Source organism: Mirounga leonina, unplaced genomic scaffold (assembly GCF_011800145.1).
Source record: "Mirounga leonina isolate KUSES-001 unplaced genomic scaffold, KU_Mleo_1.0 Mir_53, whole genome shotgun sequence".
NCBI classification, from domain to species: Eukaryota; Metazoa; Chordata; class Mammalia; order Carnivora; family Phocidae; genus Mirounga; species Mirounga leonina.
In genome coordinates this window covers 100,862,711-100,890,583 of record NW_023270807.1, presented here as the reverse complement: position 1 = coordinate 100,890,583, position 27,873 = coordinate 100,862,711, and the positions used below count along the sequence as shown (strand labels likewise).

Genomic DNA, 27,873 nt, shown 5'->3' with positions numbered 1-27,873 from the left:
TGTGTGTGCGGGGGGACGTGGATTTGGGAAAAGGAACCAGCATCTTGTAGTAGAAGAGATGTCTGATCACATTCAGCCACAGCCATGTTGCCCCATCCCTTGAATCAGCTTTGGGGGTCGAAGGCACATTTAGTTGGAAGAACGTTACCCAGACTTTGCTGCTTTGGGGGCCGCCACGCTATGGGCCCCAGAGCCGACTTCAGTGCCAGGCAGGCCTGCCTCCACACACGGTGAGAAGGCCGAGGAAGAACGCTGTGCATCTCGGCCCGTCCGACCAAAGCCACGGTGGCAGCTTCTACTATAGAGAACACCACTCCCCTGCCTGCTCGTTTATCTAGTTTACCGACGTGAAAATTCAACGCTTCATCATTAACTTTTTTAGCTGAGGCAGGACGGAGGCTGACAAAGGGAGAGTGTGGTTCGTGTCGATCCAGGAGCTGGTCTACTGGCTGCAGTAGAGCCGAGCATGCATCTTTTGGTCATTCCGATGCCTTCGGAGCAAAACTGGGAACTAAAAGGAGCCAAGATATTAAATGCTGGGAGGTGTGAAATGTGTTTCCTCTATTTTCAACCTATTTCTCTCAAATGGGGGAAAAGTAGTTCCGTCAGAAGACTCCCACGTTCCTCTCCAATTATGCAATCGTCACTTCCAAGAGTCAGGACCGGCAACAGCAGACGGGAAAGCACACAGAGTCTGAAGAGCCAAGGGACTCCCTGCCCCGTGGACAGAGAGCCATCCCCCAGTAAATCTCCTTTTAAAATAAAAGTTCTCCTGCTGAGCAGACACAATATGGAATTATGGTAGCAAGACCTAATACACTCACATCAAATTCTCTCCAATAAAAAACTCTGTTATCAAGGGATTGTGGCCCCAGACAAGAGTCAGAACTGCACTACGGGGAAGAAAGACTTTGGACAGCCCTTGGGAGTTGACCTCTGGCCCCACGCCTGGGGTCAGAGGTGATCTGTGTTGACTTTATTTGTATGTCCTCTAAGAAGGCCCCCTGCTTAAAATAACAGGGGAGCCACTAAATTGTACTTACTTGTCACGCTGCATTAATGGATTCTTTCACAAAGGCTGAAAAACATGGGCTTTTGCCCTTCATGACCCCCATTTTAACTACAATGAATCTTCCAAATCTTTACTGATTTCTGGTTAAGCTTATTTTGGAGAAACGATGAGTTCTATGATATAAACATATATTAAACCTAGTTCAAGAGAAAATATTCATATACTTCAAAGTAGTCATTGTAAGTAAAAGAATATTCTTAGCATGAGTAGAAAAATTACTAAAACTTCTGTTTCTTAAAGTGATGGAATCATAATTTCTATTTAGCCAACATATCGTTGTAGTTTTGTTGTATTTGTGTAATTTTTTGACTTCTCCTTCAATCTACTACTTTTCATACTGAATAAATCACCCAGTTTTATTTTGGTTCAGAAACAAGTATTTTTATGCACTACTTTATTCTTGCAGCTCATGATCCGAGGTGGACTCCCTCTGCACACTTCCTTCCTCCCTCCAAGAGATGATAGAGCACAGTTGATATATATCATCTTGGTTCTAAGAATTGAAAAAGACTGCAGTGGTTAACTACATTATGATATAACTTAAATAAAAAGATTCTTATGAAATAATAACTCAAAAATGTACATTCCTCATTAAGCGAAAGTATTTTCTGAGTTATAACTATAGTCCTGCTTCTCAACCTTTTGGCTAAGATCAAGCTTAAATACAGTGCCTAGCAATATTAGGCCTCAATAAATACTTTTTAAAAGAGATGAGTAAAAATGGAGGATAATTAGGAAATTAGGATAATTAGTGAATTAGGAAACAAACAGAAAGAAACTTTCTTCTCGTCTGTCCTCTCCCGGCCGAAGCCCGGGGGACCAGAGCAAGACGCGGGGACCATGGTCGACACAAGCTGACGGCCCTCGACTACCACAACCCAGCTGGTTTCAACTGCAAAGATGAAACAGAATTTAGAAACTTTATTGTTTGGCTTGAGGACCAGAAAATCAGACACTACAAGACTGAAGACAGAGGTAATTTAAGAAACATCCACAGCAGTGACTGATCCAAGTTCTTTGAAAAGTATCTCAAAGACGTTAACTGTCCTTTCAAGATTCAAGATTGACAAGAAGCAATTGACTGGCTTCTTGGTTTAGCTGTTAGACTTGAACATGGAGATAATGCTGAAAAATACAAGGACTTGGTACCTGGTAATACAAAAAATGCTGACAATGCAGCTAAAAATGCAGAGCCATTGATCAACTTGGATGTAAATAATCCCGATTTTAAGGCTGGTGTAATGGCTTTGGCCGACCTTCTTCAGATTCAGCGTCATGATGATTACCTGGTAAGGCTTAAGGCAATTCGCATTTTGGTCCAGGAGCGCCTGAGCCAGGATGCAGTTGCTAAAGCAAATCAAACGAAAGAGGGCTTGCCTGTTGCTTTAGACAAACATATTCTTGGTTTTGACACGGGAGATGCAGTTCTTAATGAAGCTGCTCAAATTCTGCGATTGCTGCACATAGAAGAGCTCAGAGAGCCACGGACAAAAATTCATGAAGCCATAGTAGCTGTTCAGGCACTTATTGCTGATCCAAAGACAGACCACAGACTGGGGAAAGTTGGAAGATGAACATTTTAGGATTTCAGCTTCTCATCTACTTAATACAATTGGGAACCATGTACGCTCTGGCATGTGTTTGGAAATCAAATGTCACATTTTCAAGGGAAGAATCCTAGAAAATTGACTATGTTCTCGAGATTTACCATCACTGCTTTTTCTTTAATAAAGTTCAGGAAAGTGGAAGAAAAAAAAAGAAACTTTCTTGAGGATGGGGCTTTTTCTTTGTTTCTTCCCTTCTTCTCTGAATACAAAATAAGCTACTCTAAGATGATGTATAAGGAAAAATGGCCAAGTATAGATGTCCAATGACTGAAAGAGAAGGATATGAAAAATCATTCTAATAAAAACAGATATTGCTGCTACCACTGGAATTTCCATTTGCCTGACTTAGCAGAGAGGGATGTTCTGGGATTTCTACCTGGGCAGTTAGGTAACATTCACCTGCACAGCTTGTGACCACATTCCAAAGGCGATCTCTGGTTACTGGCTAGCGATACTCTTGAGAGCATGGGGGTGTGTCCTGTTGGAGTGCCCTTATCTTTCCTGGTGGCTGATGAGATCCTGTTCCTGTGTGAAGGGACGCGGTGATGTTTCATTCAACTCAGCAACCTTTGCTGAGGGCTCACTATGGGGACACGAAGGTGACCAGGACCTGGTCCCCGCTTCCAGATGGACAGACCAATAAAGCAGTCCACTGGGCTATTTGGACCAAGTCACCTTACTTTTTTAGTTAAAAAAATTTTTTTTTCATTCTATGATTTTTATATAACAAGAATTTATGTAATAAATACTTTTTTTTTTTAAAGATTTTATTTATTTATTTGAGAGAGAGAGGACACATGAGGGGGGCGAGGGTCAGAGGGAGAAGCAGACTCCCTGCTGAGCAGGGAGCCCGATGCGGAGCTCGATCCTGAGACTCCGGGATCATGACCTGAGCCGAAGGCAGTCGCTTAACCAACTGAGCCACCCAGGCGCCCTGTAATAAATTCTTAACTTACGACTTTCTAAGACTAAGTCATGTTCGATTATTATAAACATTACCATATTGTGCTCACATATCCTGTCAGTATTACACAGCTGAGATTATTCTGATTTATGTCAATGGCCTTGAATGAAAGAACGAGCAAGCACAGTTATTCTTCTCATCTTCTGTGAGGGATGATTATCATTTTCTTTTAGTGGTAGGAAGCTAGTCCCTAACTAACTTTTCTTTCCATTTATAAAAATCTACTTAAAAAAATATTTTAAACATAAAAGCAAAAAACAGTAGAAGTAAAAGGCAGAGTCCTCCTGTCCTTATACGCTTCCCAGACGGAAGCCCTGTAAACAATTTCTTGTGTCAACTCCTGGGTAAGTTTCTCTTCCTATTCAAGCCAAGTGTCTCTATAACGTATACTTCTATCATTTTGTACAGAAATCGGATAATTCCACGTGGACAATTCTGAAATCTGATTTTCAGGGAGATTAACATTGGAAAGAGGTAACTGGTAAAACTCCCCTTAAACAAGGGAATGCTCGCCGGCGTGTGTGAGTCAAGAGTTGTCACTAACGCATTCAATGCGTGAGGTCCACGGGCCTGCCTTTTGGAAAAGGAGAGATGGCAGGAGTCCTTTTAGAGAGAAACAAAGATAAATGTGATGCAGGGTCTGACTGACCAGACGTACACAAAGGAAATGAAGAAATTCTGCAACTTTTTTGCAGTGCCTCAAGCATCAGCTAAAAAATTCACATGTTTTATAAAGGACTAACAGTTTGGAGTTGAAAGACTTTGAGAAGTCTCCCTCCACTCCAGAATTTTTTCCTTTATTTGTTCTGATTGTAGGGATGGTACTCCTTAGTCCGCTTTTATCTGTGGGTATCGGGAACGCCCTCACGTTGGCTTGCTCAGTAAGACAACGTCCTTCCAGTCCCCGTGCCTGGAAGCTCAGGGGCGGCACACTGAGGGCTTGGCTTGGCTGGGTCCTGCAGCCCTCAGGTTTCTCTCTGCTGTCCTGTGGGTGTTGGCCTCATCCTCAGGCTTCCTGCTATGTGGGCAGCTCTAGGCCAGAGACTCATACCCCAAGACATCCAAGCAAGTAAGGATGTCTTCTTCTTCTTTTTTTTCCTGGATTTCTTTCTTTCATTTATCAATTTCAAACTAATAACTTGGTGCCCTGGCAACTCCAATGGTAACACCTCTAGTGACATATACATACCAGCACTTAACATGCACTGTATCCCAGTACTTCCTACAACCCTCCAAGGCCAATGTTATCCTGCTGCTATTATCCCCACTTTGCACATAAGGAAAACAAGACATGGAAACGCATAATCATGTGCCTCAGATCACACAGCCCAGACCTGATGGAGCTGGAATTCAAATGCAGTGTGACTCCCGAGAGCCGGCCCTACCCATGCCCACGGAGCACTACGCCCCCGCTGTCATGGCATTGAGTTCACTGCCCCTGGGTGGCAGGAAGTGTGCCAGAGCCCCGGAGGGGCAGGAGGGTGTCCCCACGGCTGGATATCACCCCGTCTTATCAAGCTACTGACTTCTCAGCTACGGCATTCAGGTAAATAAATTTACATGGATTTGTAAAGTAAACTCAGCTACTTTACAACTTTAGCCTGGATTCCTTCTAAACTATAACATTTATTTAAGGACATGTTACATGGCTTGTGCTTGGGGTCGTATCTTTCCAAATTACATCTTAAAAATCTAGTCAGAGCAGTTAGCAGTGAGTAAATACCTTATGACTGTTAAAAAAAAAAAATCTCCAAAATGATACACATACAACAACACCAAGAGTTTTTTTCTTAAAAATAACAGGCTTGCTACTCTTTAAAGATCCTCTGTGAGACATGGATTATTTACTCCCCTCTGAAATGTGTAAATACCATAATCCACTGAAATAAATGAAGAGCCACATCAATTTTTTACTTAAAAATTCCAGGGAAACTATTTCATAACTATGTTTGGAATTTGTTCTGGTAGCTAATTTTAGAGGGACGGCAAAATCTAAAATAGACAAATCTAAAACAGTGCTAACCTTGGACCAACCAGTTGGTTTCTCTGTCACTTACAGGCCTTTGTTTTTATTCATTACCAAAAAGATCCATGAAAGCCACACTTACAAGATGCAGCAACGGGCTCTAGGCAGTTGTGTGGCCTTCCCTGGGGCCCATGAGGACAGGAATCACCAGTGCAAAGGCTCTCAGGGGACGTGTGGGGGTGGGGCGGCAGTAACCCACTCAGGACCAAGCTGGGGTGGGACAGGCTCCACGCCTGTAGGACTTGTGTGTCCTTGAGTAAGTTACTTCACTGAACCTTGGTTCCTTACCTGGAAATACAGTCTGAGTATCAAAATATCTACATTACAGGGTCTATTTCAAAACTCAAACGAGGTAAAGAAAGGATCCTAGTTTAGTACTTCACCCACAATCGATGCTACTATCATTTTATTACAGAATGGACAACCGTAACCGTGTCTTGAAGTGAGTGTGTTGTAAGTTACTTACGGTAGACACGGGAAAAGGAAATTTGAGAACAATTCTGATCTAAAATGAATTATAGATTTCTTTTCTAAGAAAAAAATGTTCGGTGGTCTGGTGAGATTCTCCCGTAACTTTTCTGGCCCTACAAACAATTTTAAAAGCCAGGCTTTCTGGTCTTCCTACTTATGATAATCAAATCTGAAGCTAACCCCACAATAGTCCAGCCCTCAAGTACTCAAGCAAACAGGGACTGCTCTTATTGAGGACAAATCTTTTCCAAGGAGAAGCCTCTAGAAGCGTGATGATGACCGGAAAGCAGGCGTGACTCTAACCTGGGCTGAGTGGGGAGGAGATGAAGACCCCTGTGTGTGGGGGGGGCAGGGGCACGTTCAGTCATCAGCCAGCCGCCGGACAAATGGCAAGCCGCGAGCACCCCCAGCAGCGCTGGCAAAACAAACCAACTGAATAATGCTTCACCGTTTGGAAACTTGATATTAAGTAATCAAATTCTGGTTTCTGGGAAGCTCGTCATCTGAAAATTAACTGAGATGTTCTGGGCATGGATTTCATCCCAAGGTCCTAATGGCAATTAAATCATTTTTCTGTAACCTACTTAAAGGGGAGAGAAGAGGCAGGGGAAGGGGAGAACCGGAAGGAGGAAGGCAGGAGTGGGGGATGAAAACTGCTTTTACTTAGCTGATCTGCTCTTTCTCCCCAAGGTGCTTGTTACAGCGACAGAGCTGCCCCATCATTCACTCTTTCCCTTTTGTCTTCGCCCAGCCTGGCCCCTCCAACCCTTGCGGTGCTCCTCCCCAGGGATAAGAAGCTCCTGCAGCAGGAACACACACCAAGCTGGAGGGAAATGGTACCCATTTCTTTAATGTCTCCTTTATGCTGCTCTTGGGACCGAGGCAGAGAGGTGGTCCAGGGAGCCTGCCCGGAGGAGGAGAGCGGTGGGAGCTGCCTCCTCCAAGGCCCTACCATGCCACCTAATTTAACTATTTTAAATACTAGAGTTCTACTTTGTTCTGCAATGTTTTTTGTAAGGGGGTTCAGATCAGATGCTGGGGAGGGCCCAGGACCTCAGACGCGGGGGTCTCTGTAAGGCACATGATGGACTGAATTATGCACCCCCCCTCCAAGTGGTGAAGTCCTCCACTCCAACAGGACGAGATGGAGCCAGGGCTTTGAGTAAATGAGGTCCTAAGAGCTGGGCCCCGATCCGATAGGACTGGTGTCCCTGTAAGAGGAAGAGCCACCAGACGCATGCATACATAGGGAAGGCTCAGTGAGGACGAGGCTACCCGGAAGCCAAGGAGAGGGGCCTCAGGAGAAACCAACCCTTCAGACACCTCGGTCTTGGACTTCTGGCCTCCAGAGCTGTGAGGAAATGACCCCTGCTGCTCCAGCCCCCCGGTCCGTGGTACTTTGTGGTGGTGGCCCAAGCGAGCGGACACACCGTCCTCATGTGGGTAATTCCTTCCCTCGACACCCTTTCCTGCAGGTCAACAGAACATGTTTTTCTTCCGTCACTTTCCCCGATGCCTGGACTGAAAGAGTCCTAACTCCGCTCCTCGCCAAGGCTTCTCTGAACAGAACCTTTTTTCTCATGGCAGGGCCAGACGATAATTACAGGACTGCGTGGATGCAGCCAGCCACCCCTCCTGGATTTCTCCCCTCCCTCTTCACCCCTGATCCCCGGGGCCTCTAACACTTGGGGGCACAGCAGCTGCCCAGACCTGCTTCCTCTGGGTTAACGCCCTGGAAGAAAGAGAACACTGTGGACCACTTACCTGCATCATTCACCATTCACGGCCCTCCCCCTTCTGTTTCTCACACAGAGAATGAATACATTCAAAACAAGGCAACAGGCTAACAGAGCACGATGGCAGATGCTCTTCGTTTAAATTTAATTTTTATCAAAGTGAATCATGTACATGGCTCCTCAAGGCGTCCCGTACGAGGGGACAGTTCCCCACCTGCCGCTGCCCGCTGGCCCTCCGACGGCCTTCCCACTCCACAGAGGAAGCCTCTCCCCACTCCCAGTTTTGCTTTTTCCTGTTCGCTGCTCTGGATTTTGCAACGTCAGTTATTATCTGTTGGCTTTCTCTGACCGAAGATGAGGACTTAGTTCTAACATCCTACCACTCGCGCTCCCCTCCCCTCCTCTTTCCCTCTCTCAAAGACATACCTATCATTACCTCCGGTGAGGTCAGGATTTACCGGGCTATAAATAGGACCCGGAGTGAGGCTACCACACGTATTCTGAACACGCTGCCATTCTGGTGCAGCTCCCGCCTCTCCTAGAGTTAGAAACGGTCTTGCGTGGTCATGAGCTCAGCTTGCGGCGTGCCCATCACTCACGCACCAGAACCCTGGGACGGCACTCCAGGCCCGCGTCCTGTGGCCAAGCATGACATGAGCCCCCCCTGCAGCCTGCCAGTGCCCTCTGTGGCCTTTCCTGCAGCCCAACGAAACCACCGTGTGTGTGTGTGTGGGGGGTCTCTCTTTGCCACGATCCTGGGGATTCCCTGCTAGTCCTTTCTATTGTCTGTTTCCATTTGCGGAACCCACCTTGTGGTAGATACACCCTCACGTGACTTCTAGGAACTGCTTCTTCATGCTGAGACCTGTCGCTCGCCCTTAACCAACAGAATATGGTGGAGGTGATGGGATAGCGCTTCGCCTGTCCCGCCTGCTGGCTTTCAGTGAGTACCACGTTATGAACGGGCTGAGAAGGCCACAAAACCCACATGTAGCCTCCAGCTGATGGCCATCGAAAAGCTGGGCCTTCAGTCCTACAACTGCAAGGAGCTCCAATCTGCCAACAACGCTGTGAGAGGAGCGCCACGCTCAGATGAGACCACAGGCCCAGCTGAAGCCATTACTGCAGCCTGAAGGAGAAAACTTGGCTAATCTGTACCTGGACTCCTGATCCACAACCGTGACATAACAAATGTGTATTATTTTCAGTTGGTAAATTTGTGGGAATTTGTTACACAGCATAGAAAATAGAAAATCAACACATGTATCTTCCTCTTTTAAACACCTTTTCTCTTGTTTTTCTACTTACTGCAACTTTTATTTTATTATTATTTATTAGAGAGAGAGAGTGTGTGTGCACGTGTGCGTGGGGGGCGGATAGTGAGGGGCAGAGGGAGAGGGAGACAGAGAATCTCAAGCAGCCTCCATGCTCAGCATGGAGCCCTACGAAGGGCTCGATCCCACGACCCAGAGATCATGACCTGAGCCGGAATCAAGAGTTGGATGCTTAACTGACTGAGCCACCCAGGCGACCCACCGCAACTTTATTTTAAAAACTGCATTATTTAGGGCGCCTGGGTGGCTCAGTTGGTTGAGCGACTGCCTTCGGCTCAGGTCATGATCCTGGAGTCCTGGGATTGAGTCCCGCATTGGGCTCCCTGCTCAGCAGGGAGCCTGCTTTTCCCTCTGACCCTTCTCCCTCTCGTGCTCTCTATCATTCTCTCTCTCTCAATAAAAAAATAAAAATCCTTAAAAAAAAAACTGCATTATTTAGTAACTTGGCATACAATAAGCTGCACATGTTCAAGGGTAAAGTTTACGGTATGCTATTTGCAAAACAGGCTGCTATAAGCATTTATATACAGATCTTTATATGGGTCTTTATAGGTTTCATTTCTTTTGAGTAAATAATTAGGAAAGGAATTTTTTTTTTTTGGTCATATGGTAGGTACATTTAACTTTATTTATTTATTTATTTATTTTACTTTAATAAACTATCGACTTATTTTCTAAAGGGTAGTGCTGTCATGAATTCCTTCTAGCAGCTTAGGAGAGTTCCAGTTGCTCCACATCCTCACCCATATTTGGTATGGTCAGTCTTTTTAAATTTTTTTAATTTAAATTCTATTAGTCAACATATAGTACATCATTAGTTTCAGATGGAGAGGTCAGTGATTCATCAGTTGCATATAACACCCAGTGCTCATCACATCATGTGTCCTCCTTCATGCCCACCCCCCAACCCACCTCCCCTACAGGAACCCTCAGTTTGTTTCCTAGAGTTAAGAGTCTCTTACGGTTTATCTCCCTCTCTGATTTCTTCCCATTCAGTTTTCCCTTCCTTCCCCTATATAGTCAGTCTCTTTAATTCTAGACATTCTGATAGCCATGTACTAGTATCTCCCTGGGGCTTTCATGTGCATTTCCCTAATTTTCCTGTGCTTATTACCCATATATTTGCCTGGGTAGCAGTATCCATTCAAATCTTTTATTCATTTTTTTAAAGGAGTTGTTTGATTTCTCATTATAGGGTTTTGAGACTTCTTTCTATATTCTGGCTACAAGTCCTTATCAGATAGATGATTTGCAAATGTTCTCTCCCCTCTGTGGCTTATTTAGTTTCCAAGTATTTGGGGTTTTTCCAGATGTCTTTCAGTGTCGATTTTTTTTTTCCCCCAGTGTTGATTTCTAAGTTAATTCCATTGTAGTTAGAGAACCTATTTAGTATGATTTGAATCCTTTAAAATTTATTGACACTTAGTTTGTGGCCCGGGATACGATCTATCTTGGCAAATATTCTGTGTATGTTTGAAAAGAATGTGTATTCTGTTGTTAGATGGAGTGTTCTATTAATGTCGGCTAGGTCAAGTTGGACTGTAGTATTGTCCAGGTCCTCTATATCTTTATTAATTTTCTGTTTATTTGTTCTGAGGGGTTTTAAAATCTCTGACTATATTTGTGGCTTTGTCGATTTTCCCTTACAGCTTTGCTCCGTGTGTGCTGAAGCTTTGTTATTAGAGACACAAACACATAGGATTATTATGTCCTGCTAATGAAATGGCCCTTTTACAATTATGAAACCACCCTTAATATCCTTGGAGATGTTCTTTGCTCTAGTTCTGTTTTGATACCACTCTAGTTTTCTTCTGATTGCTATTAGCATTTTCCCAGCTCTTTTCTTTCTAAACTACTTAATGTCTTTACATTTAACGTGGGTTTCTTGTTATATATTTGAGACTTGCCTTTGTAGTCAATCTGACAACTCTCTGTCATTTAGACTATTTATATTTAGTGTGACTATTGATATGGTTCGGTTTAAATCTACTGTCTTGCTATTCTTTTTCTCTTTGTCCATCTGCTCTTTGTTCCTTGTCTCCTCTTTCTCTGCCTTCTTTGGATTGAGTATTTTTAACGATTTCATTTTCTTCTTCGGTTGGTTTATTAACTCCAACTCTTTGCTATATTATTTTAGTGGTTTCCTTAGTGTTTATGCTACACACATTTAATTTTTCACAGTGCACCATCGAGTGATATTACTCTACTTCATATAGGGACCTTGTGCTATTGTGGTCATATATTTTGCTTCTATATATTTTATAAACCCCACATTTCTATTATTTTTGTTTAATACAGTCATTTATCTTTCAAAGAGACTTAAATACTAAGAACAGAAGTCTTTATGTTTACCCATGTGGTTACTATTTCTGGTGCTCTTCAGCCCTTTGAGTAAATCCAGGTTCCTGTCTGGTCTAATTTTCATTCTGCCTGAAGGACTTCTTTTAATATCTCTTATACTTCAGGTTGGCTGGTGATCAATTCTTTCAGCTTTTGCTTATCTAATAAAGGTCCTTATTTCACCATAGTATTTGAAAGACATTTTAACTGGGTAAGGAAACCTAGGTTGAGAATTTTCTTTCAGTGCTTTAAAGATGTCACCCAACTGTCTTCTGGTCTGCATTTTTTCTGACAAGAAACCAGCTGCCAATTTATCTTTTTTTCCTCTGTACATAATGTGTCTTTTATCCTTTGCTTATTTTTATGATTTTCTCTTTATCATTGGCCCTAAGCAATTTTTTATATTAAAAATATTTTTTATTGAGGTATAATTGCCCTATAACTTTATATTAGTTTCAGGTGTACATCATAATGGTTTGATATTTGTATATATTGAGAAATGATCACCACAGAGTCTAGTTAACATCTGTCACCATGAATAGTTACAAAACATTTTTTCTTGTGATGAGAACTTTTAAGACCTACTCTCTTCTCAATGTTCAAATGTGCAATACAGTATTAATTATAATCATCATGCTGTACACTACATCCTTTGACATTACCTTTTTATTCCCGCAGAGCAGGAAGCCCGATGCGGGGCTCGATCCCAGGACCCTGGGATCATGACCTGAGCCGAAGGCAGATGCTTAACGACTAAGCCACCTAGGCGCCCCTTGGCCATTATTTCTTAAAATATTTTCACTCCTCTTCTTTTTCTCCTGTGGGACTCTAATCATATGTATTTTTCATCACCTGAAATTGTCCCAAAGTTCACTGATGCTCTTTTCACTTTTTTTAGCCTTTTTTGTCTCATTTTAGGTAGTTTCTACTGTTATGTCTTCAAGTTGACTAATCTTTTCTTCTGCAATATCTAATCTGTTACTAATTAGAATATTTTTTTCACCTCAAACACTATAGTTTTTATCTCTAGAAGTCTGATTTGTCATTTTTATGTCTTCTGGCTCCATTTAACATGTTAAGTCCTTCCTCTGGTTTCTTGAACATATATATGGACTACCATCATAATAACTGTTCTAATGTCCCTGTCTACTAATTCTATCATCTGTGTCATTTACAGGTTAATTTTGATAGACTTTTCTCATCATAGGTTGTATTTTCCTACTTGTTTGCATGCCTGGTAATTTTGGATTGGCTGTCAGATATTTGATCTCGTTGGATCCAGGATATTTTTGTATTTTTATATTTAGTTCTGGGACACATTTAGTTACTTAGAAACAAGTTTATCTTCTGGAATTTTGTTTTACAGTGTTGTTGGGTGGGGCCGGAACTGTATCTAGTCTAGGATTATCTTTTTCCCTACTGAGGCAAGATCCTTAGTATTCTAACCAGGGTCCCCTGATTATGAGGTTAAAGCACCGGAAGCAGGCACCTCTTCCTGGCTCTCTGTGGGAGCCATGCACTGGTACCTCTCATTCTTTTGGGTGATTCTTTCTTGGCTTTCTCTACACACAGGAACTGTTCACTTGAAAACTCAAGGACGACCCTCAGCAGGACTTCAGAGCTCTCGCTCTCTCTCTGTGTCTCTGCCATCTGCCCTGCAAACTCCAGATGCTTTGGACCCCCAGCTCCATGCCTTCAACTCCATGAGACAGCTGAAGCCTTCTGGGTTTCCTCTTGCTACACAGCAGCATGGAGTCTCTCTTCTCTAGACAACAGTGGAGGCCACTTGTTGGACTCATCTTGTTTGTTTCCCATTTCTCAGGGATCAATATCCTTTGCTGCCTGATGTCTGAAGTCTTGTGTGATATTTTCTCAAATACGTCGCCTAGTTTTTTAGTTGTTTCAAATGGAAGGGTAAATCTGGTCCCTCTTTTTCTATCTTCACTAGAATGCAATTTACTTTTAAGACTGTTATATGTCATTGGGGGAGATATTATTATGTTATAAATGTTGAGTATGAATTTTATAGGCTGATGGAGGTTTTAAAGGTTACTATTATGCCACTCACTCTACCTACTAGGTAAGGTTATTGGAAACATGGTATTTTTACATATAATAACAGAATTGGACTCTAAGATATGTAGTCCAAGAATAAAATTATATTCACAAAATTAAGGTCCAATGGCACAATACAAAGGACTAAAAATTAAATCACTTTCTTAAACCCAGAGCCAAAATTCCATTCATTTATTAACATGTAAAATAAATACAGGAATTCTCTGTGTGTGTGTGAGTAAAAAGCTTGCAGTCTTTAAAAGGGAACATGAGAAATTCTATACTCGTGATTCAGATTAAAATGTGTACTTTAAAAAAAAAAAAAGCAAACTGTAGAAATGATTAGGAATAAAGCAACATACTTTTACGTTTAAGTTTACAAATTGAAAACCAATATTAAAAGAAGAGGATTCTTTAGTTATCTGCTTTTCTCAATCAGAACAAACTGGTTTTCTCTGAACTTTTCTTTTTTTGGCAAGTCAGCTCCTTACTTTCTTGCTTTGCTACCAACACAAGACGCAAGAACCATTTGAAGTTCAGTGTGCCTCTGTCAGCTGGCCTCTCAGTGACCTTGGTGAATGAAAGCTTCTCATGATGGCACATTCTCAAATAAATCTGTGGCTCAGGCATCTGACAAGTGTCTGAGTAATTCACTAGCATGTTGAAGTACAGTGATACCATCAGCCCATTAGCTATTTTCCCACAGAAACCAAGCCAATAAAGCCTGGATATTTCATATACATACACATATATGTAACGTAACATATATGTGTATGTATATATAGAACACAAATTATCAATGTAGATGCACTTTCCATCAGCAAACAGTTATATCAGCACCATCTGTCTCCCAGCCTAGTTTCGTTTTCACTAAAATCTCACTTTTCCTTCTTCCTCATTCTCTCCCCCCAACCATTACACCTATTGTAATGTAATTTTCTGGAAGCCAAAAGTCAATCTGGTGCTTATGTGAAAATATAATTTCAAGCACAAACATCTCCTAGATTTGTTTCACATGCTGTTATGTTTCAGAAGTGACTGGAGCAGGGCTCCAATTTTCCTAAATGAACTGGGACTAGTGGGGGGCTTCCCAACCAGCTGCTTCCCTCCCTGCAGTCAGTGGGGATTTCCATAGGGGAAAGGATGAGGACTGGCTCTCTGCCTCAGGCCCTTTTCATTTCATTCCCGCCAGTACTTGGGGACACTGGGAAAGTAAAAATAGTTCCCCATGGAAAAGAGGTTAGGGGGTCCTAAGACAGTATGATGTATTTATTACCCAAACATAAAATTGCATGGACCTCTCTTCTTATAAATCACAGGTTGAAAAACAATGGCCCACATGCCAAATCTAGCTGGCCTCCTATTTTTGTAAATAAAGTTTTATTGGAATATAGCAACACTCATTTGTTTATATATTGTCTATGGCTGCTTTGGCACTAGGGTAGTAGAGATGAATCGGGACAGACACTGTACAGTCTGAAAAGCCTAAAGTATTTACCATCTGGCCCTTTATGGACAATGTTTGTTGACTTCCATTCTAAAAGAGAACTTGAGAAGAATGTGGGTATTCTACAACTTTCCTTAAAGACATCAAAAACATTTTGTAACTAGTGAAGTGCAGATGTCAACTGAATGAGACAGGCTGGTGACAGTCTTAGAATCTAGATTACTGGTTGAACAATAAACACATTTTTCAAAAGGGGCATTAACCTGGTATATTCTCAGTGTTTTAGGGGATTGGTGGGGTGGAATCATTCTCAAGTTAAAAGATACTTAATTATAGGGCGCCTGGGTGGCTCAGTTGGTTAAGCGACTGCCTTCGGCTCAGGTCATGATCCTGGAGTCCCTGGATCGAGTCCCGCATTGGGCTCCCTGCTCGGCAGGGAGCCTGCTTCTGCCTCTGACCCTCCCCCCTCTCATGTGCTCTCTCTCTCTCATTCTCTCTGTCTCAAATAAATAAATAAAATCTTTTAAAAAAAAAGATACTTAATTATAAGTGGTAGTATTAATGTGTAGCATTTTTTAAAATTTAGAATCTACTTCATAAAACCTGATTTGTAGATTGTAGATAAAAGTTTTACTTGGAACCTGATTTTCTTTAATTTTAATCTCCTCACTTCTTGGAGATGTGACCTCTTCTTGCACCTAAGGCTATAACATTCTGTTCCACCTGGGCCAGAGGTGGGAAGTCTATCTGTCTCTGTGTCATCTGAAGGCTGAAAGAATGACACTTAACTCTTGCTAAGAGTCAATGGAACCAGGTCCTATGTCAATATAAGAGAGTGCTTACTCGATGTGGGAGAGGTTAGTGTTCTACTCTGCATTGAAATAGAAAACAAGGGTTCTATGGCGTGTTCAGATTATCAGTGGGAATTGTTGAGGGATCTATGATCTCAGAATTCTGAGATGGCAGTTGGAGTGATCTAGCATTTGTTACTGTCCTTTTAGACCTGGCCCTTTGTCATGTAGGACTGTCTGGCAAGTGGGCCCAAAGGCCTGGATTGGCTCTGAGACAGGAGGGTCACCAGAGGGAACTTAGGAGGGAAGTGATCCCTGGATAGGCAGTTAAGCAGAACCAAGGACACGATGCTTACTCCAGAAACACCGAGGCCTGCTGGAAGAAGGGAAGCTGCTACGGCGGAGCGGTTTAGCTAACAGTGGAAAGGGGCACTTTCCTAAATGAAAAACCCAAGTTATAAATCCCGGGTAAGGGACTGCAATAGGAGGATAATACAGTGGCGAATTTGATCGAGGGTGAGGAGTGGTAAAGGGAAGAAGCACAGAGTAAGCTAGACTCTACTGGATGGATTTTGTATTTAGCCTTTGCCACGAATGGCCAACATCCAAAAGTCCTGTGGCCTATCAAGCCAGCAAGAGAGCACCTGGCTTGTTTCTGACCATCCCTTACTCCTCTTGGCTACATAACCGGGAGGGCTAGGGGCACCCCACTAAAAAAAAAAAAAAAAAGTACCTAATTAAAAACATTGTGATCTCCGTGTACCTGGGTTTGGGCCTTATGACTGCACTCATTTTGGAATGAAGCCACAGCTAAAATATCATAGGGTAGAGGTGGCTGAACTTAAAACATGAAGTCAGTACTCAAGGTACCCCATCCCCCCAACCCCCTGCCCCTGGACCCGCCTTTCCCAGCATCCCAGGCTGAATTCCTCATCTTTCACCAAGACCGTCCCAAATTATGATTGATGTACGGACTGCAATAAAACGATACCATAGTTTTAGTCCCTTCCAAAAATTTAATGAAATCAGGCACACTGGCAGAAGTCCACACGAAAGGAATCAAAGCTGGATACCATGACCACTGCTTCAAAGAAATGAGCTGAGTTCAAAAGAAATAAGGCTGTGGACAAGTACTGACGCCATTCTTAAGAATACTGACGGTCGGTCCCATGAATGTATCACTGTTGACAATGCTAGGTGTGGTGACAATGGTTCCTTTCTGGCCCACGTAAGAAAGTTCTTGAATTTTTAGCTTTTACATTCTGTCAAGTTTGTCTTATGTTGTAAGTAAATGATTTCTAGGTTCAAAAATTTATGCGATTCCTAAGAAGCTTAAGAAATTTCTATTTAACTTTGGAAAAAAATAATTTGGGCTGGATACTCAGAGTATCGAGAGAGTCTCCTGGGATTTGTGAATGGAAACATTAAAAGCCTGCAAAAGTCCTGAAAGAGAAGAAAGGTCAGAGAGTGGGCTGGGAAGCATATGGATGTTGTAACTGAATCCTCAGTTCAAGACGAAGCTGACCCGCAGCGGCTACTGGGAGCCATGAGGAAATGCCTCAGGATTTGAAAGCCCCGGTAGTGTTATTAACCGCGTCCAAGAGTAAAAAGTGAAAAATGATACTGGAAAATCCTGAGGTGTCTCCATCTTCATCCCTGATAAGATCTTGGCTCAAGTTCCTCTCAATGGGTCACTAGGCAAAAGGCACTGGTGGTCCGCAAAATCACAATGTGGCTTCTTATTACGGTGCGGTCAGGCAGCCATGCCTCCGTGGCTGCAGACAGGAGGGCAGCATAAACTCCCCTTTGTCATCTTTTGATTTAATCAAAACACAGGGCTGCTATCAGATCTGTATTCTAGCTGCTATTTCGGTTTGTTTACCCAGAAGTCTCCTCTGCTGCCAATGGAGTGAATCAGAATTGTGTTATCTGTTTAGCATTAATCATCTCTTTCATGTAGCCATGCCTGAGAGTCAACTTGTTATTCAAATGCTACTTTCAAGTCATCTTGGATGTCCCTTGGTGCCTTGCTAAAAACTATGAACGTGCAATCAAAAGTAACCGCCCGGGGTTTACAGGCACTGCAGCCCCATGCAATACGTGGGACACCGTGTCCGCGGGACATCGGCAGAAAGGAAGGAATTAATGGTGATGTCAAGCTGCCAGGCTGCTACTTCTGTTCCAGTTCCTGGAGAACTGACCACGTGGTGGGCCTGGGTCATGGGGTTTGAGAGATTTCACTCCCCAAGTGCACAGAGATACGTGCTTACATACAGTCATCTACCTTACTTATAGTTCACATGCAATCTTATTTCCAGGGTTCGCAGGCAAGAAGCTGTTATCTATTCCTTATGAAGCTAATAAAAATTGTGATTTAAAAGAGGGATGAGATAATTTGCGATATTGTTCAGTGGTGAAACTAACAGAAGTTGATTTTATAATAACGAAATGGATATGGTTTTAACATATGTACAACAAAGACCTGCATACGCCGCTTTCACACTGAGCATGAAAGGAATGAGATGGGCAACAGTAGGAATTTTGGGGGAATAAGATGAGAAACCTTAAGTTTGAGAGGACCCTTCTTAGGGGGCTGGCGGGGGGAGGGGCCTTAATCATCCCAACAAGGACGCAGTCTGGTCGCTGACTTTCTGGAAGGGCCAGCCATAGACAAAGGATCGACCCCCTTTTCCTGTGGTTCTTTTTAAGCCAAATCATTATGTTTAAAAAACACCGAATGCTATCCAACCTTTATGAGTATGGGGACTTCTTTTCAAAGTAGAAATTAAGTTCCTGTGGGCAGAATCCGTTGAGCATGGAAATGTGTCATGAGAAGGACACTGAGTGTTAACACTGAGTGTTAATGCTTTTAAAGTGATAATGCTTTGTAGTTCATGTATGCTATCCCTCTGCCCGTAACTAAACAGATCGTAGTTTCTGCCTTATGGGAGATGCTTGATTTATTTGCTCCACAGACCAGGCACAGCCTTTGGGGTCTTGCCTGCCCAGCACGATTATCGCGGTTTTCTTGTAACCAGAGGCCACTCCCTGTGGTGTGGGTGGGCCTGCCTTGCCTGCAGTGATGGGGTCAGCACTGGGACATGAAGCAAACAGGGCCTGTCGGGGGATTCCTGAATCCTGCGATGCAGCAGATGACAGGACAGAGAGGGTTCCTCTTCCTCCGAGATAAGTGAGTTTTAAGTGTGAAGTAGGTCATTCGGTGACAGGAAGGGCATTGCTCCGAGGGAGGCCGGGCTGAGAACGGGAGAGCAAAAGACAGAATCCTGACCTCAGCTGTGGCTAGAGCCACATGACCCTAGAACTTGTTTGTTTTCTGGGTTAACGCCTTCCTTCTTTGTGTCTAAGTTTGAGTTGAGTTTCTCTTATTTGCAACTAGAACAGCGTTCTGACAGTGAGCATCAGGACTCACTGGCTAGGAATGATTCCACCACAGGCCCCTGCCCAGGGCCTCGGCCTCTGGGGAAGGGAGGTGCTGGAGGGAGGCAGGAGCCCAGCCAGAAGCCGCCAGGGGCGGGGGTGGGGGTGGGGCTGTGGCGCCCGAGTCCCCGGGCAGGCCCTCCTTCCCACAGACAAGGGAAGGAAGGCTTGCATGCTCACTTGCCTGCCTTAGAAGCTCCTCCTTTCCCTAACCTGTCCTTGCTGTTAGCCTGGAGTGGAATTTCAGATACTCCTAAATTAAATCACACCATAGGCGCAAAACTGTAAATAAATGTGCAGGAGGTCGTTTAAGAATATTAACATGTTTGCTAATCTTGAAAAGTTATAAGCTATGATTTGGTTTAATATTTTATACATATATATATATTTTTTGAAGAATGGTATTAAGCCAATCTTCATTAAAATGGCAAAAAAAAAAAATCAAACCCCTATTTCTGACAAGTTAAAAAAAAATTTAACACTTTAAGGGAATGTTTCAGGAATGTAAGAAATGGCATAAAGAGACAAATTTTAGATTTACGAAAACAAAGTGAATTTCTTTGCAAGTGAACTCTGTAAGTGAAATCAGTGGTTTTTAAGAGACAACTCCTCAAACTGACTATTTTTGCCAAATATTTACCTTATTTTCATTCTCTGATTTTCCAGGACTTTAAGATAGTGTACTTTTAAGACAAACAATTTGATTATATATTTTGAGGAACTCTCAATCTGTGAGTTCATCCAGGAGTGGCCGGGTCCCAGTGGAAAGATTCATGACAAAGATACACTGATTATCTTTTAAACTCCCCCAAATGCTCACAACTCCTTGCAGCAACTATAATATTACACTGTACTCTATTCAAATTATTGCCCCCTTGGAAAAAAACAAAACAAAACAAAACCAAAAACTGGAACACAATTCAGATCTTTGGTTTTAAAGGTATGCTTTCAAACCCTACGTTAATTTCCAACGTGAGGCCAGGTAATGTAATATGACAACTGCCGTTACTTTCTCCCTTCCCATCCTTGGCTTTGGGTGTTTAATTATTCTGTTTGCTTAAATGTCTAAACACATTTGCATAAGTTTGCAGCAGTATCAAATGGAGGACTTCATGAATTTGTCAATATTACTTTTGGCTTGCTTCATGGAAAGGAAACATGCTATGCTAAAAGCACAGAATTCTGAACAGGGAAATAAGCAAACTGCTCTTACATCTATACGAGACATATTCGTTGGTAAAACAGAAAGGAAGAGAGAGATGGGCGTTTAACTGGATTACCCATCTTGCAAAATATTCACCCCTTTTCCTATGCTATGCTGCACAATGTCAATTAATCATGTTGGGAAGCTGAAAGAGCAAAGACTGTTCTGATGACAAATGAGACAGTAAATGAAGCTGAGAGAGGAATAAAGATTCGAGAGGGAGGTATTTTGATTCTTTTTCAGTATATACGCTCAGATGATACAAATGATTGAAACTTGGTTTAGAATCTACATTCTACCATTGAGTTTGACTTTGTACATGTTTTACCATATCCCCTGAGACAACTGAGAATAATGCAAAACTGCCTGTTAATAACCACACAGAAAGCAGCACACACCGGTAAATGCACCCAGTCTAGCCACAAAAAGGCCAGAGTGGCCATCAGAGAAGGTTAAGTGTTTAGGCACCAAGGTTACCTCCTAGAACCAAAGCCAAATTACATGTGCTGAGCTAAATGATGTCTCACAGAACAGCAATCTTACTGCTTTCTTGTCTGCTCTAGCTAAGCTTAAGGCCACCCAAGAATGAAATCCAAAACTGAATAAATATGCAGCAACCTCATTTTACAGTCTTCAAGTTCCACCTTATCCTCTATCAGAGCTTCAAGCAAATAATTAACTTGTTTTGAGTTTGACTTATTTTCATTTCCCATATCCAAGGGGTCACCCTGCTCCCTCTTGCCCCCAACATACACTAAATATACAAAATGCATTTTTTAAATCTTGCTCCTGGCCCTAGAATATAAGTAATGTGATGGCAAAGACTTTGTCAGATTTATTTTTTTATTCGTGGTAGCTAACAAAGTGCCTGGAAACATAAAAATATGAATAGACACGAGAGTAAAGAGAAGAAACAGGTCTTAGTCACGTATTGCCCTTTGATACCCCAGGTTGACTGAACATCGTGACTGGCTTAGCAGCTGCTTAGAAATTCCATCCAGGTGGAGGCCTTGATGTGATCAACTTGACTTTTCAGGTTCTAAGAATCAGGCTTTTGGTGAAATAAGTTGCAGTAAGCAAACTTACAAAGGGCCCGTTTTGTAATATAAATGCCATTCTATGCCATTTTATTCACTTACGGACAATGCATGACTTTGCCATTTTGAGAGACAGTGTGGAATGATGGGACAGCAACAGATGTGGAACAGAAGAACGTGCAACCAGGGGCACGTTGAAGGGCCTCCATTTTCTCTTTTATGTATTGGGACAGTTGGACCAGGTGACCTCTAGCATGAGGATCTGGAGAAACACAACGTTGGGCTTTCTCACTGTCTGACTTTGGTTTTAATAACTATTTTGAGGTGCTAACGACTCCAGAATTTATAGCACAGATTTCTTCATCGAACCCTAGATCCAATACCCAGCTGTCCAGTGAATATCTTCACTTGAACTAATGACAGATGCGTCACTCAACATGTTCGAGGCGGAATTCATTATTGTGCAGAAAAGAGTTAACATAACAGGCCCGAGAATGCTATCCTTGGACCTGCTTGCAAGGCTGGTGTCTACAACTTGGATTCTGGGAGGGTTCCTTCCATTCTCTAACTCCCAATGGGGGCTAGCAACATGGTTTATTTATTTTATTTTTTAAAGGTTATTCTATTTATTTATTTATTTTTAAAGATTTTATTTATTTATTTGACACAGAGAGAGATACAGCGAGAGAGGGAACACAAGCAGGGGGAGTGGGAGAGGGAGAAGCAGGGGGAGTGGGAAGCAGGCTTCCCGCCGAGCAGGGAGCCCAATGCAGGGCTTGATCCCAGGACCCTGCGATCATGACCTGAAGCTGAAGGCAGACGCTTAATGACTGAGCCACCCAGGCGCCCCTAGCAGCATAGTTTATACTGAGGATGCTTTGTTTTTTGCAGTCTGGAATTGGTATGTGCCAGGCAGAGGGGGCCTACGCAATCAGCCCCCCCAGAAAAGTCCTTGGTGCTGAGTCTCTAATGAGCTTCCCTGGCAGACCACCTTTCATATGTGTTGTCACAATTCGATGCCAGAGGGATTAAACATGTCCAGTGTGACTTCCCTGGAAGAGGGCTCTTGGAAGTTTGAGCCTGGCCTCCTGGGGATTTCACCACACGTGCCTTTTCCCTCTGCTGATTTTGTTCTAAGAGTCATAGCCCCGAGTGTGACTATATGCAGTCTGTGACTCTAGTGACTCACTGAACCTGGGGGTAGTCTTGGGTTCTGCTATCTTCCCCCCAAAGCTGTATGTTCCTCTTTTATTGCTTATCTGAATAAAGGACAAACAGACCTACTGGAGGAACAAGTCAGAAATGTGAGTCCGTCTTGAATTCTCTCCTCCCCTCTCCTGTTCATACAGCCCAGTTTATTTGACCCCTGTCGTATCTCTCACACCTGCCTCCTCCTCTCATCTCCCTAGGCCTCCGTCTAGACCCGTGTATCCCCCTACTACCACCTCCTAACTAGGTTTTCATGCTTCTAATCTCTCTTCTCTCCACTCCACCTTCCAGACCGTTGTCTGAGGGAATCTTTCTAAAATGTGAACACAATCATGATATTGCTCTGTTTAAAATCCCCTGGCCCTGGATGCTGCCTTCCTGCCCACCGTCATTGCTGACACTCACTCAGAATCTTGTTGCTTGCACACACGATCACTATCACACAGAATTTTAGCCATGCTTTCTAATGCCTTGATGCTTTATATGCCTGTCCCATATCACCTGGCTAACTTGTTCTCATCCTTCACAATCAGGCAACCCCGTGTCCTGCCTGCTGCCCTCCCTAGCCCTGCCAGCCCTCAGTGTCACCTGCTCCCATGGGCTTTGGAGCATGTTAACGTGCTTGGTCTCTCAGAAGGGAAGAGCTCTCGGCTTTTCAAGCATCTGTATATTTAACTGCTGTCCCTCACCAGCCTTTGAACTCCTTGAGGTTAGGGTCCAGGCCTTTGTTGTCTTGTTCTTTCTCATGGCCTAGTACACAGCACTCTTCCATAAATATCGAAGGAGTGAATCAGAAATAAGGAATTTGTGTGGTTGCACAGCGATGCATTCATTCAGCTAGAATGGCCTAATGAATCATCACTGTTTGCCTGAGTATCTAAAGTGTATCTAAAGGAAGTGGATTAGTCAATGAGAAAATTAGTTTCAATGAGAGAACTTGGTCACCTGGATTCTCTTGGTGACAGCAATAAAACCGTATTCCTCAGGGTCCCCCTTTCTCAATTCCAGGTGGTCTTATACCTTCTGCTGTCCACATTCCACCCTGGGGTAATGAATTTAATTCTTCACTACGTAAATATTAACGGAGTTGTTTTGATCAGATTTTTCTGAATCGCTTCCCACAAATTCAGAGCTGTTTATCTTAGAGATGTCCGCTTACTGACCTTGGCCTGTTTTGCCCTTCATTTAAATCCTAATATCTTTCTCCAAGTCTCTACTGTTCCCTCCCTACATCACATGAAGGATTTGAGTCTGGAACCAAGCAAAGCCAAAATCTACTGGAAGCACTGACTTCCTCATAAATAAAACGGATGATTCCCTGGTGCATTATGTAATACACCAAGGAGGAGCCTTTCCTTACCATCTCGTGGCTGATCTATACCTGCCCACAGGACACAGAGCACTGCCAGTCTCCAGGGTGAGGGTTCTGAATGCCCTGTCAAGGACACCCAAGGAACCATTCTGGGGCATGCCAATCTCCATGTAGTCTGGTTAGCAAGAAATACGCAACATCTCTAACAGTTCCCAGGAACGAATTTAACACTATTTAACAAAATGGTAAGAGAAGAGCCTCAGTACTCAGGGATAGGTTTTACACATTTGCATCCTTTTGTAGTTGTCATTTCTCATAAAAAAAGAAGAACATTCTTAAATTTTATAACTACAGAGGCTTACAGCTACCAGGGACCTGGGGATATGATCCCACCTAAGTGGTATAGGGACTTGCTCTGTGGCAGAGGCAAGACTTTCAGTCCAGGTGTCCAAATTCAGTGCACTCACCACTGCACCATCCTGCCCTTCACTGATTAGCTGTCTTTTGGTTTAAAAATAAACGTTCTTTAGAAGTACTGTGAAATGTATAATATTGGTGAACTGCTATCAAATAAGTTAAAACAGTAAAAAAAACAACCCTTGGTGCACATGTGCAGATGTCCCACCCCCAACTTGCTTGGCCAGGCCACGCCCACCCAGCCATGCAGGTGGGGTCAGGAGTCCTCGGAAAGGAGGGGACCAGGGCTTTTGGAAGGCGTGGGGTCAAGGGTGCGCATGAGCCACAGCCTTTCCTTCTTGGGGGACAAATCGTACCTCTCCCCCTAAACCCTAACTTTCATGATACAGCTCTATCTCGGGGGGGTCAATGGGTTTCTGTAGGCTAATTACCATCTATCATATTGAAAAATTTACAAACATATAAGGGAATGAATGACTTTTGATGGCGGTCAGCCTATAGGTCACCCTTATAAGCCAGCCAGCAAAACACAATTCGGCAAAGCGTGCTGAAGGAGCTTTCCGGAAGACCAGAAATGCAGCCTCCCCCACCAGTGCACAGGCCAGAAACAGATGCGACAGACCCCAACACTCAATGCTCCCATACGTCCTGCTCCTCCATGAACCTTAACATGGCCCCAACCCTCCCAGGGGGTCAAGCTGCACCAGGTGCACGCCTTGCTTAACTCTCTGTGTGAAGCTGTTTCTACTTTATCAAAATAGCAACATGGGAAGTCAGCCTAAGCTCTTACTAGGTGCCGAAATGAAACAAGAAAAGAAGAAAGTGAAACGCTCAGTACATAAGCCATGGGTTGTCACTGAAGGGCAGCGAGAGTAAGGATTCTGTGTACCGCTTTCCTCAAGGAGAAGACTATTTCCTGGCATGTCATTTTTTTTTTTAATATTTTATTTATTGGGGCGCCTGGGTGGCTCAGTTGGTTGAGCGACTGCCTTCGGCTCAGGTCATGATCCTGGAGTCCCGGGATCAAGTCACACATCGGGCTCCCTGCTCCGCAGGGAGTCTGCTTCTCCCTCTGACCCTCCCCCCTCTCATGTGCTCTCTCTCATTCTCTCTCACACAAATAAATAAATAAAATCTTTAAAAAAAAATAAAGATTTTATTTATTTATTTGACAAAGCGAGACACAGCGAGAGAGGGAACACAAGCAGGGGGAATGGGAGAGGGAGAAGCAGACTCTCTGCTGAGCAGGGAGCCCAATGCGGGGCTCGATCCCAGGACCCTGGGACCATGACCTGAGCCGAAGGCAGACGCTTAACCAACTGAGCCACCCAGGCGCCCCCTTGGCGTGTTTTAATTGAGAAAGATAAGGTGGCAATACATCTTCGTGTGTATGGATGTGTCTATTTTAAGTCTAGATCTCTTTGGTCTTAGAACGTGCTGACGTGGTATCATTACTTATGTTTTGCTCCCTAACCTTCCGTATATCTGTTCCAGGAGATGAAGGTTTTCAGCAAAGAACGTGAGGGAGCTTACCTTTCAATAAAATTTAAAAATTAGATTGACAGAAATCAGGATCGCAGAAAATATAAACTGAATAGAAGTCAAGGCAGTAGGTGTGTGGTCCAGACATCCTAAAATTATTAGGGCTCAGCTGTTTAATAGTTTTAGACCTTCTCAAAAACCAAAGCAGAAAGGGGAAAACGCTCAGGCCTAGGATGTGCCTTGAACATGTATTTTCATTCTCCAGGGAAAGAAGCAGAGAAAACAAAGTAAAAAACCTCCAAATGTTATTGACACTTAGGACTGGAAGAAAGTCATTCAATACCTGGAACTTACTGTGTGTTAAGCGCGAGGCCTGGCATTTAAGACTCAGGGACAAATAGGAAGTCCCCACCCTCCCAGGACTCACCACAGAACTACAACCCATTACTTTCTAAGAAAAAGACAAGCACACGGGTCTCATAGCTTGGAGCTGTGAACACCGCAACAGAAGTCATGGTATAAAAGGAATGCAAAGAAGTTATTGAACCCAGAGGACCCTTTCCTGGGAGCTATCTAGAAGGGGCCCCAGGTCAGAGGAGTGTCCCGCATTAGCAAGTTGGTAAAGTCCTCAAAAGAGGACACTGTTCCAGAGGGACAGACAGACTTCATAGTCTTTCAGAATCACCATTTCCAAGCAGGCCTGATAAAAAGCCAGGCAGCTGATAGTTCAAGATTATAATCTCTGGCAATGGCATGGAGTGAATCTCTTTGACCACAATGTGTTCTTATGCCTGGCAGATCAACCATGCGGCTGGCAGGGTTGACAATGTATCTGTGAAATCAGGGAACCGAATCAAGTCTCTCACCTAAAGAGATGATCAATCCATCCCAAAGACACAGAGGCCAGGACTCGGCTTTGAAAACAGTTCTGGACCTGCTCCAAGCACATTAATTAATGCGGGACAGAAATGCTAAGATCTGCACCCTAAAAAGTGGCTGGTGTTATTCTGGCTGATATTCAAAGATACTCAAAGCAAAGGTTCCAACTAGAGAAAGTCACAGGAAAATCTCAACACGTCACAAGTAAAAGTTCACCTTTTGAGTGACATAGCCTTCTGCTAACCAAGTAGAAAAATTATTCAGAAAGTTTATCCTGACTTACTACAATTTTAAAGATTATATTGAAATTAATGAATATCAAGCAATATGGTTTTGGATACCATATGCTCCCATAATGGGATTGGTTTTGGAGTAGATCATTTGAACCACTCTTTCTAATTAGATGGTTACCAGAACCAAGGGTCACTTTCAGTAACTCCGAGGATGTGAAAATAAGACCATATAATCAGTACAAACAGTACAAAGATGGTATACTATTTCTTACGGGGCAATGCGAGGGTTGAATGGTGGTTCTGCCCCTTACTAGCTCTTCGATCAGGGAAAGTTACTTAACCTCTCTGTGCCTTGGTTTCCCTGTGTGTAAAACAAGGACAATGATATTACCTACCTGGAAAAGGCGCTGTGAGCATTAAATCAACCAATACATACAAATTGCCCAAAAGACCACCTGACCCCCAGCGAGTGCTCAGTAAATGTTCGCTCTGATTACAGTTTTAATTTTTATTACCTTTATAATTTATATAAGCATCCCTTTCTTTCTAGCTGTTTTTCTATGCATTTTCACATTGTTGAATTATGGGCTATGAATCTCATTTAGTTTTCCACTAAGCAAATCAATTATTTCTCCAAGTCATTAAACAGCATAAACATACAAACATGGAATATATTTAGAGACAATCATTCTGGTCCTGAAACTATCCAGACATTAGTATCTTTAACCCTCCCTTCAGTGAATCTTTTTAAAAATTACATAATCCACTCAGGAGAAAAGAATGGATTCTTTTGGGGCTAGGAAGATGTCTGCTCATGTG

General features: G+C 43.0%; 1 protein-coding gene and 1 pseudogene across 2 annotated transcripts in view; one reads left to right on the top strand and one right to left on the bottom strand.

Moving 5' to 3' along the window:
• MTHFD1L (methylenetetrahydrofolate dehydrogenase (NADP+ dependent) 1 like) overlaps positions 1-27,873 on the bottom strand; it is a 185,731-nt gene that overhangs the window by 7,045 nt on the left and 150,813 nt on the right. The window lies entirely within an intron of this gene.
• Positions 1,457-2,820, top strand: LOC118000881 (annotated as a pseudogene).